This window comes from Oncorhynchus nerka, linkage group LG2 (genome assembly GCF_034236695.1).
Source record: "Oncorhynchus nerka isolate Pitt River linkage group LG2, Oner_Uvic_2.0, whole genome shotgun sequence".
NCBI classification, from domain to species: Eukaryota; Metazoa; Chordata; class Actinopteri; order Salmoniformes; family Salmonidae; genus Oncorhynchus; species Oncorhynchus nerka.
The window spans coordinates 98652903-98662572 of NC_088397.1; the positions used below are offsets into that span (position 1 = coordinate 98652903).

At 42.8% G+C, this 9670-nt stretch overlaps 1 protein-coding gene across 10 annotated transcripts in view; it reads right to left on the reverse strand.

Moving 5' to 3' along the window:
• Positions 1–7839: 7839 nt before the first annotated feature.
• slmapa (sarcolemma associated protein a) overlaps positions 7840–9670 on the reverse strand; it is a 192516-nt gene continuing 190685 nt past the window's right edge. For all 10 annotated transcript variants that reach the window (XM_065004686.1, XM_065004679.1, XM_065004683.1 and 7 more), the window contains one exon: positions 7840–9670. This exon is cut by the window's right edge and continues 2794 nt beyond it. The gene's annotated coding sequence lies outside the window, so the exon portion shown is untranslated.

A 9670-nucleotide genomic window follows, 5' to 3' on the forward strand; every position in this document is an offset into this window, starting at 1 on the left:
ATTAAAGTATTTTTGCAGTTCCTAAGCTAAAATGATTTAACACTGACCTAACTAACCCTAAATGCTGTGTATTAAAATAAGAACTTTGAAATAAAAAGTGTAACCAAAGACAAAAACACACGACTATATGAGTCACAATGACAGACAAGTCAAAAACACATGACTATATGAGTCACAATGACAGACAAGTCAAAAACACATGACTATATGAGTCACAATGACAGACAAGTCAGTCACAATGACTATGAGTCACAATGACAGACAAGTCAAAAACACATGACTATATGAGTCACAATGACAGACAAGTCAAAAACACATGACTATATGAGTCACAATGACAGACAAGTCAAAAACACACGACTATATGAGTCACAATGACAGACAAGTCAAAAACACATGACTATATGAGTCACAATGACAGACAAGACAAAAACACAGACATGAGTCACAATGACAACAAGTCAAAAACACGACTATATGAGTCACAATGACAGACAAGTCAAAACACACGACTATATGAGTCACAATGACAGACAAGTCAAAAACACATGACTATATGAGTCACAATGACAGACAAGTCAAAAACACATGACTATATGAGTCACAATGACAGACAAGTCAAAAACACATGACTATATGAGTCACAATGACAGACAAGTCAAAAACACATGACTATATGAGTCACAATGACAGACAAGACAAAACACATGACTATATGAAAAACAGACAAGTGACTATATGAGTCACAATGACAGACAAGTCTATATGAGTCAAAACACATGACTATATGAGTCACAATGACAGACAAGTCAAAAACACATGACTATATGAGTCACAATGACAGACAAGTCAAAAACACATGACTATATGAGTCACAATGACAGACAAGTCAAAAACACACGACTATATGAGTCACAATGACAGACAAGTCAAAAACACATGACTATATGAGTCACAATGACAGACAAGTCAAAAACACACGACTATATGAGTCACAATGACAGACAAGACAAAAACACATGACTATATGAGTCACAATGACAGACAAGTCAAAAACACACGACTATATGAGTCACAATGACAGACAAGACAAAAACACATGACTATATGAGTCACAATGACAGACTCAAAAACACATGACTATGAGTCACAATGACAAGTCAAAAACAAGACTATATGAAAAACACATGACTATATGAGTCACAATGACAGACAAGTCAAAAACACATGACTATATGAGTCACAATGACAGACAAGTCAAAAACACATGACTATATGAGACAATGACAGACAAGTCTATATGAGTCAAAACAGACAAGTGACTATATGAGTCACAATGACAGACAAGACAAAAACACATGACTATATGAGTCACAATGACAGACAAGTCAAAAACACATGACTATATGAGTCACAATGACAGACAAGTCAAAAACACATGACTATATGAGTCACAATGACAGACATGCAGGAAAGTAAAGTTGTTTTATTAAACTCATGCACAACACGCTACTGAAAATACTTTCATGTACAATTTCTTTACAAAATAGAATTTGAACATCTTAAAGGATCGGACCCTTTTTCTCCCCAATTTTCACCTAAAATGACATACCCAAATCTAACTGCCTGTAGCTCAGGACCTACAATGACATACCCAAATCTAACTGCCTGTAGCTCAGGACCTACAATGACATACCCAAATCTAACTGCCAATAGCTCAGGACCTACAATAACATACCCAAATCTAACTGTCTGTAGCTCAGGACCTACAATGACATACCCAAATCTAACTGCCTCTAGCTCAGGACCTACAATGACATACCCAAATCTAACTGCCTGTATCTCAGGACCTACAATGACATACCCAAATCTAACTGCCTGTAGCTCAGGACCTACAATGACATACCCAAATCTAACTGCCTGTAGCTCAGGACCTACAATGACATACCCAAATCTAACTGCCTGTAGCTCAGGACCTACAATGACATACCCAAATCTAACTGCCTGTAGCTCAGGACCTACAATGACATACCCAAATCTAACTGCCTGTAGCTCAGGACCTACAATGACATTTACCCAAATCTGACTGCCTGTAGCTACAGGACCTACAATGACATACCCAAATCTAGAACTGCCTGTAGCTCAGGACCTAACCTTCACACATCTAGATAGCATAGCCAGAAAAGGCTTCTAACTGCCTGTAACTCAGGACCAGAAGCACAGAAAATGCATATTCTTGATACCATTTGAAACAGCTTCCCTACAGAAACACTTCTGAAGTTTGTGGAAATGTGAAATTAATGTAGGAAAATATAACACAATGGATCTGGTAAGAGATAATACAAGATAATAAAATAGTTTTTTTTCTTCTTTTCTTCGTCATCTGAATGTCATACATGATGGATCATTAGCTTCCCTACAGAAAATACACAAACCTTCACACATCTAGATAGCTGGGTGGGGTGGGTGTGGAGCCAGAAACAGGCTTCCCTACAGAAAATACACTAACCTTCACACATCTAGATAGCTGGGTGGGGTGGGTAGAAACAGGCTTCCCTACAGAAAATACACTAACCTTCACACATCTAGATAGCTGGGTGGGGTGGGTGTGGAGCCAGAAACAGGCTTCCCTACAGAAAATACACTAACCTTCACACATCTAGATAGCTGGGTGGGGTGGGTGCCAGAAAAGCCAGAAACAGGCTTCCCTACAGAAAATACACTAACCTTCACACATCTAGATAGCTGGGTGGGGTGGGTGTGGAGCCAGAAACAGGCTTCCCTACAGAAAATACACTAACCTTCACACATCTAGATAGCTGGGTGGGGTGGGTGTGGAGCCAGAAACAGGCTTCCCTACAGAAAATACACAAACCTTCACACATCTAGATAGCTGGGTGGGGTGGGTGTGAAGCCAGAAACAGGCTTCCCTACAGAAAATACACTAACCTTCACACATCTAGATAGCTGGGTGGGGTGGGTGTGGAGCCAGAAACAGGCTTCCCTACAGAAAATACACTAACCTTCACACATCTAGATAGCTGGGTGGGGTGGGTGTGGAGCCAGAAACAGGCTTCCCTACAGAAAATACACTAACCTTCACACATCTAGATAGCTGGGTGGGGTGGGTGTGAAGCCAGAAACAGGCTTCCCTACAGAAAATACACTAACCTTCACACATCTAGATAGCTGGGTGGGGTGGGTGTGGAGCCAGAAACAGGCTTCCCTACAGAAAATACACTAACCTTCACACATCTAGATAGCTGGGTGGGGTGGGTGTGGAGCCAGAAACAGGCTTCCCTACAGAAAATACACTAACCTTCACACATCTAGATAGCTGGGTGGGGTGGGTGTGGAGCCAGAAACAGGCTTCCCTACAGAAAATACACCAACCTTCACACATCTAGATAGCTGGGTGGGGTGGGTGTGGAGCCAGAAACAGGCTTCCCTACAGAAAATACTAACTAACCTTCACACATCTAGATAGCTGGGTGGGGTGGGTGTGGAGCCAGAAACAGGCTTCCCTACAGAAAATACACTAACCTTCACACATCTAGATAGCTGGGTGGGGTGGGTGTGGAGCCAGAAACAGGCTTCCCTACAGAAAATACACTAACCTTCACACATCTAGATAGCTGGGTGGGGTGGGTGTGGAGCCAGAAACAGGCTTCCTACAGAAAATACACTAACCTTCACACATCTAGATAGCTGGGTGGGGTGGGTGTGGAGCCAGAAACAGGCTTCCCTACAGAAAATACACTAACCTTCACACATCTAGATAGCTGGGTGGGGTGGGTGTGGAGCCAGAAACAGGCTTCCCTACAGAAAATACACTAACCTTCACACATCTAGATAGCTGGGTGGGGTGGGTGTGGAGCCAGAAACAGGCTTCCCTACAGAAAATACACTAACCTTCACACATCTAGATAGCTGGGTGGGGTGGGTGTGGAGCCAGAAACAGGCTTCCCTACAGAAAATACACTAACCTTCACACATCTAGATAGCTGGGTGGGGTGGGTGTGGAGCCAGAAACAGGCTTCCCTACAGAAAATACACTAACCTTCACACATCTAGATAGCTGGGTGGGGTGGGTGTGGAGCCAGAAACAGGCTTCCCTACAGAAAATACACTAACCTTCACACATCTAGATAGCTGGGTGGGGTGGGTGTGGAGCCAGAAACAGGCTTCCCTACAGAAAATACACTAACCTTCACACATCTAGATAGCTGGGTGGGGTGGGTGTGGAGCCAGAAACAGGCTTCCCTACAGAAAATACACTAACCTTCACACATCTAGATAGCTGGGTGGGGTGGGTGTGGAGCCAGAAACAGGCTTCCCTACAGAAAATACACTAACCTTCACACATCTAGATAGCTGGGTGGGGTGGGTGTGGAGCCAGAAACAGGCTTCCCTACAGAAAATACACTAACCTTCACACATCTAGATAGCTGGGTGGGGTGGGTGTGGAGCCAGAAACAGGCTTCCCTACAGAAAATACACTAACCTTCACACATCTAGATAGCTGGGTGGGGTGGGTGTGGAGCCAGAAACAGGCTTCCCTACAGAAAATACACTAACCTTCACACATCTAGATAGCTGGGTGGGGTGGGTGTGGAGCCAGAAACAGGCTTCCCTACAGAAAATACACCAACCTTCACACATCTAGATAGCTGGGTGGGGTGGGTGTGGAGCCAGAAACAGCAGGGGTTCAAACTGTAGAACCCAGTTCCTACATTTGAATATAAAAATTGATTTTATTAAACAAAACTATGCTACATTTTTTATCTCTGGGACCCTCAGGTTGACAAATCAGAGCCAGATTACTGAATGCAAGAACATAATTTACCTTCAGAGGTGAATGTATCAAACCAGTTGCTGTGATAAAATTAGTTGTGCACTCTCCTCAAACATTAGCATGGTATTATTTCACTGTAATAGCTACTGTAAATTGGACAGTGCAGTTAGATTAACAAGAATTTAAGCTTTCTGCCAATATCAGATACGATAATATATATATATATATATATATATCAGAATGTCGATCACCACATTCTTTTGGAGAGATTGGAAACCCAAATTGGTCTACACGGACATGTTCTGGCCTGGTTTAGATCTTATCTGTCGGAAAGATATCAGTTTGTCTCTGTGAATGGTTTGTCCTCTGACAAATCAACTGTAAATTTCGGTGTTCCTCAAGGTTCTGTTTTAGGACCACTATTGTTTTCACTATATATTTTACCTCTTGGGGATGTTATTCGAAAACATAATGTAAACTTTCACTGCTATGCGGATGACACACAGCTGTACATTTCAATGAAACATGGTGAAGCCCCAAAATTGCCCTCGCTAGAAGCATGTGTTTCAGACATAAGGAAGTGGATGGCTGCAAACTTTCTACTATTAAACTCGGACAAAACAGAGATGCTTGTTCTAGGTCCCAAGAAACAAAGAGATCTTCTGTTGAATCTGACAATTAATCTTAATGGTTGTACAGTCGTCTCAAATAAAACTGTGAAGGACCTCGGCATTACTCTGGACCCTGATCTCTCTTTTGAAGAACATATCAAGACCATTTCGAGGACAGCTTTTTTCCATCTACGTAACATTGCAAAAATCAGAAACTTTCTGTCCAAAAATGATGTAGAAAAATTAATCCATGCTTTTGTCACTTCTAGGTTAGACTACTGCAATGCTCTATTTTCCGGCTACCCGGATAAAGCACTAAATAAACTTCAGTTAGTGCTAAATACGGATGCTAGAATCCTGACTAGAACCAAAAAATTTGATCATATTACTCCAGTGCTAGCCTCTCTACACTGGCTTCCTGTCAAAGCAAGGGCTGATTTCAAGGATTTACTGCTAACCTACAAAGCATTACATGGGCTTGCTCCTACCTATCTCTCTGATTTGGTCCTGCCGTACATACCTACACGTACGCTACGGTCACAAGACGCAGGCCTCCTAATTGTCCCTAGAATTTCTAAGCAAACAGCTGGAGGCAGGGCTTTCTCCTATAGAGCTCCATTTTTATGGAACGGTCTGCCTACCCATGTCAGAGACGCAAAATCGGTCTCAACCTTTAAGTCTTTACTGAAGACTCATCTCTTCAGTGGGTCATATGATTGAGTGTAGTCTGGCCCAGGAGTGGGAAGGTGAACGGAAAGGCTCTGGAGCAACGAACCGCCCTTGCTGTCTCTGCCTGGCCGGTTCCCCTCTTTCCACTGGGATTCTCTGCCTCTAACCCTGTTACGGGGCTGAGTCACTGGCTTACTGGGGCTCTCTCATGCCGTCCCTGGGGGGTGCGTCACCTGGGTGGGTTGATTCACTGTTGTGGTCAGCCTGTCTGGGTTGGCACGCCCCCCTTGGGTTGTGCCGTGGCGGAGATCTTTGTGGGCTATACTCGGCCTTGTCTCAGGATGGTAAGTTGGTGGTTGAAGATATCCCTCTAGTGGTGTGGGGGCTGTGCTTTGGCAGGGTGGGTGGGGTTATATCCTTCCTGTTTGGCCCTGTCCGGGGGTGTCCTCGGATGGGGCCACAGTGTCTCCTGACCCCTCCTGTCTCAGCCTCCAGTATTTATGCTGCAGTAGTTTATGTGTCGGAGGGCTAGGGTCAGTTTGTTATATCTGGAGTACTTCTCCTGTCCTATTCGGTGTCCTGGGTGAATCTAAGTGTGCGTTCTCTCCTTCTCTCTTTCTTTCTCTCTCTCGGAGGACCTGAGCCCTAGGACCATGCCCCAGGACTACCTGACATGATGACTCCTTGCTGTCCCCAGTCCACCTGGCCATGCTGCTGCTCCAGTTTCAACTGGCCTGGGCCCTAGGACCATGTCCCAGGACTACCTGACATGATGACTCCTTGCTGTCCCCAGTCCACCTGACTGTGCTGCTGCTCCAGTTTCAACTGTTCTGCCTTATTATTATTCGACCATGCTGGTCATTTATGAACATTTGAACATCTTGGTCATGTTCTGTTATAATCTCTACCCGGCACAGCCAGAAGAGGACTGGCCACCCCACATAGCCTGGTTCCTCTCTAGGTTTCTTCCTAGGTTTTGGCCTTTCTAGGGAGTTTTTCCTAGCCACCGTGCTTTTACACCTGCATTGTTTGCTGTTTGGGGTTTTAGGCTGTGTTTCTGTACAGCACTTTGAGATATCAGCTGATGTACGAAGGGCTATATAAATAAATTTGATTTGATTCCCTGTGTTGGTTGTATAAACTTCAGTACTTTACCAAACTATACTCAGTTTGTACTCTTCGGTAACTCTTTAAGTAGGCTAATAAAACTGGTGATAAAATGATTTGATGCAAATTATTTTCAGATGACCAAAATTACTGGATTCCTGTTGGTCGGTCAGGAAGTACAAGAATTAAGCTGAATAAAAACATGCATTCTGAGACTTTAATCAGTATGGTCATGAAACTATCCATCTAAATATATGAAAACTAGATGTTAATTATGTGACAGAATTTCTTTTTTTTTTTTAACTGCAAAGTGGGCGGTGGTACATTTTTTATGTACCAATTGATTTTTTAGCCAAAAGTTACAACTGAAATAAACCCAAATAGCAAAAAGCCAACAGTGACTTGATTAAACTGAAAGTGATCAAAACCCTCATATAAATAATGAATGGTGGCATGTTGAACTGAAACATGAAGACTTGCCAGGTGGGTGTGTGTGTGTGTGTGCAGCCCAAAAGGCACCCACATCCCTATATAGTGCACTAACAGTAGTACACTAGATAGGGAATAGGGTGCCATTTGGGAAGGACCGAGTGTGTTATCAATAGACCCACACAGACTCACCCACCCATCCTATAGAAAATCAGCTCAAGCAGCAGGTTGGATGATGTGACCAATATCACTTAGTATCAACTTTTATTTTGTGTTCTCGAGAATGCATATTTACACAAACACACAGTGAACCACAAAAAAAAAAAAAGCGGTCACACATTTTGTTGTTTTGGCTCAAACTCCAGCAGCACACTTTGAAAAGATACAATGACTGAGGTCAAAGTGTAGACTGTCAGCTTTAATTTGAGGGTATTTTCATTTAATTCAGCTTAACAGAAATGACTTCACTTTTTGGACGTGGTCCCCTAAAAGGGGGGAATAAAAGTATTGGGACAATCTCACTTGTGTGTATTAACGTAGTCAGAAGGTAGTATTTGGTCCCATATTCCTAGCAGGCAACGACGACATCAAGCTGGTGATGCTACATACCGGATGGATGAATTTGCGGTTCGTTGAGAGGTTAGAATGTCTTGGGGCTATATTTGTGCCTCAACATTTCTCTCATTCAGAATTAATTCAGGATTATCCTAAATCATGGTAGCGTCCACATGAATGTATTAGTATGTAGAAAGAAATGATATTCCAATTTACAATAAAAGTGACTCCAATGACACGCTATTTACCATTCATTTCTATTGGGCACAAAATAATCTGAAACACAACCAAAACAAAACAGGAAATGCATCCAATGAGTGTGTAGAGTCACAAGCTGGATGTAATCAGTATCTGCTATGAATATGGGACCAAAACCTAAAGTTGACTACTTTAATACACAGTGAAATTTTCCCAATACTTCTGGTCCCCTAAAATGAGGGATATGTAGAAAAAGTGCTGTAACGTCTAAACGGTTCACCCGATATGGATGACAATACCCTCATATTAAAGCTCACAGTCTGCACTTTGACCTCATAGTCGTTGTATCATTTAAAATCTTAAGTGCCGGAGTACAGAACCAAAACAACAAAAAGTGTTCCACTGCTTTTTGGAGCTCACTGTGTATCCAAAACACATACTTGTAGGTGACATGAGACTGCATTCTTATTTTACACATTCTAGCGATAAACATCACATTTGGAAAGCGTGAAAAAGGGGAATTGTTATTGTGTCCTTCAGATGATGATCGATGCGAGGCCTTGTGATGTGAAACACAGTCACTGTGTGATGTCACTGTGTGATGTGTGAGTAACACGGTTGTAGTTCAAGGTGTCCCGCTGGCTGGCTGGACTGATTTTAACCTCCTCCTTCCTGGTGTCTCCTGTATGGTCCAGGTCCTGTGCTCAGGTGGTGTCGTCACAGGATAGGGTTTAAATCAGGGGGCGTTGAAGCATTGACATGTATTGACACAGTGAAATAGGATGAATAGCTGCATTGCAAAGCCAGTAAACTCTGTATGATCCTGGTATAGCCACACTGAATCGGGGAGCTTAATGGTGATGCCAGCATTCTGTCTGTTTTAACCAGACTAGGCATCAAACACACACAAAAGTAAACCCTTAAAACTTTCCTTCTTTCTTCATGTTGATTGTTTCCCTGATTCACATTGATCCAGTCTCAAAACACAACGCCCAGGTTAACCTCGGACCTTTCAACCTCTTTATAAACTACACTGGACTGGTAGTGAACATCACTGTGCTTAGTGGTAGGATAACAAATAATGCCAAACCAACCAGTCTGACATGTTCATAGCTTTCTGCTCCAGATTCAGTCTGGAGGTGAGAAACGGGGAACTCCATGTCACAGACAGGTAAGGCAGCAGATTCATCCTCAGGTGACTTTGGAGTAGTGATCTGTGGTACAGAGGTCTTTCTGGCTGGCTGGGAATACATCCATTTACATTCTGGTATGGGACTAGAACCCATAAAGTACAGAGAACAGTCTG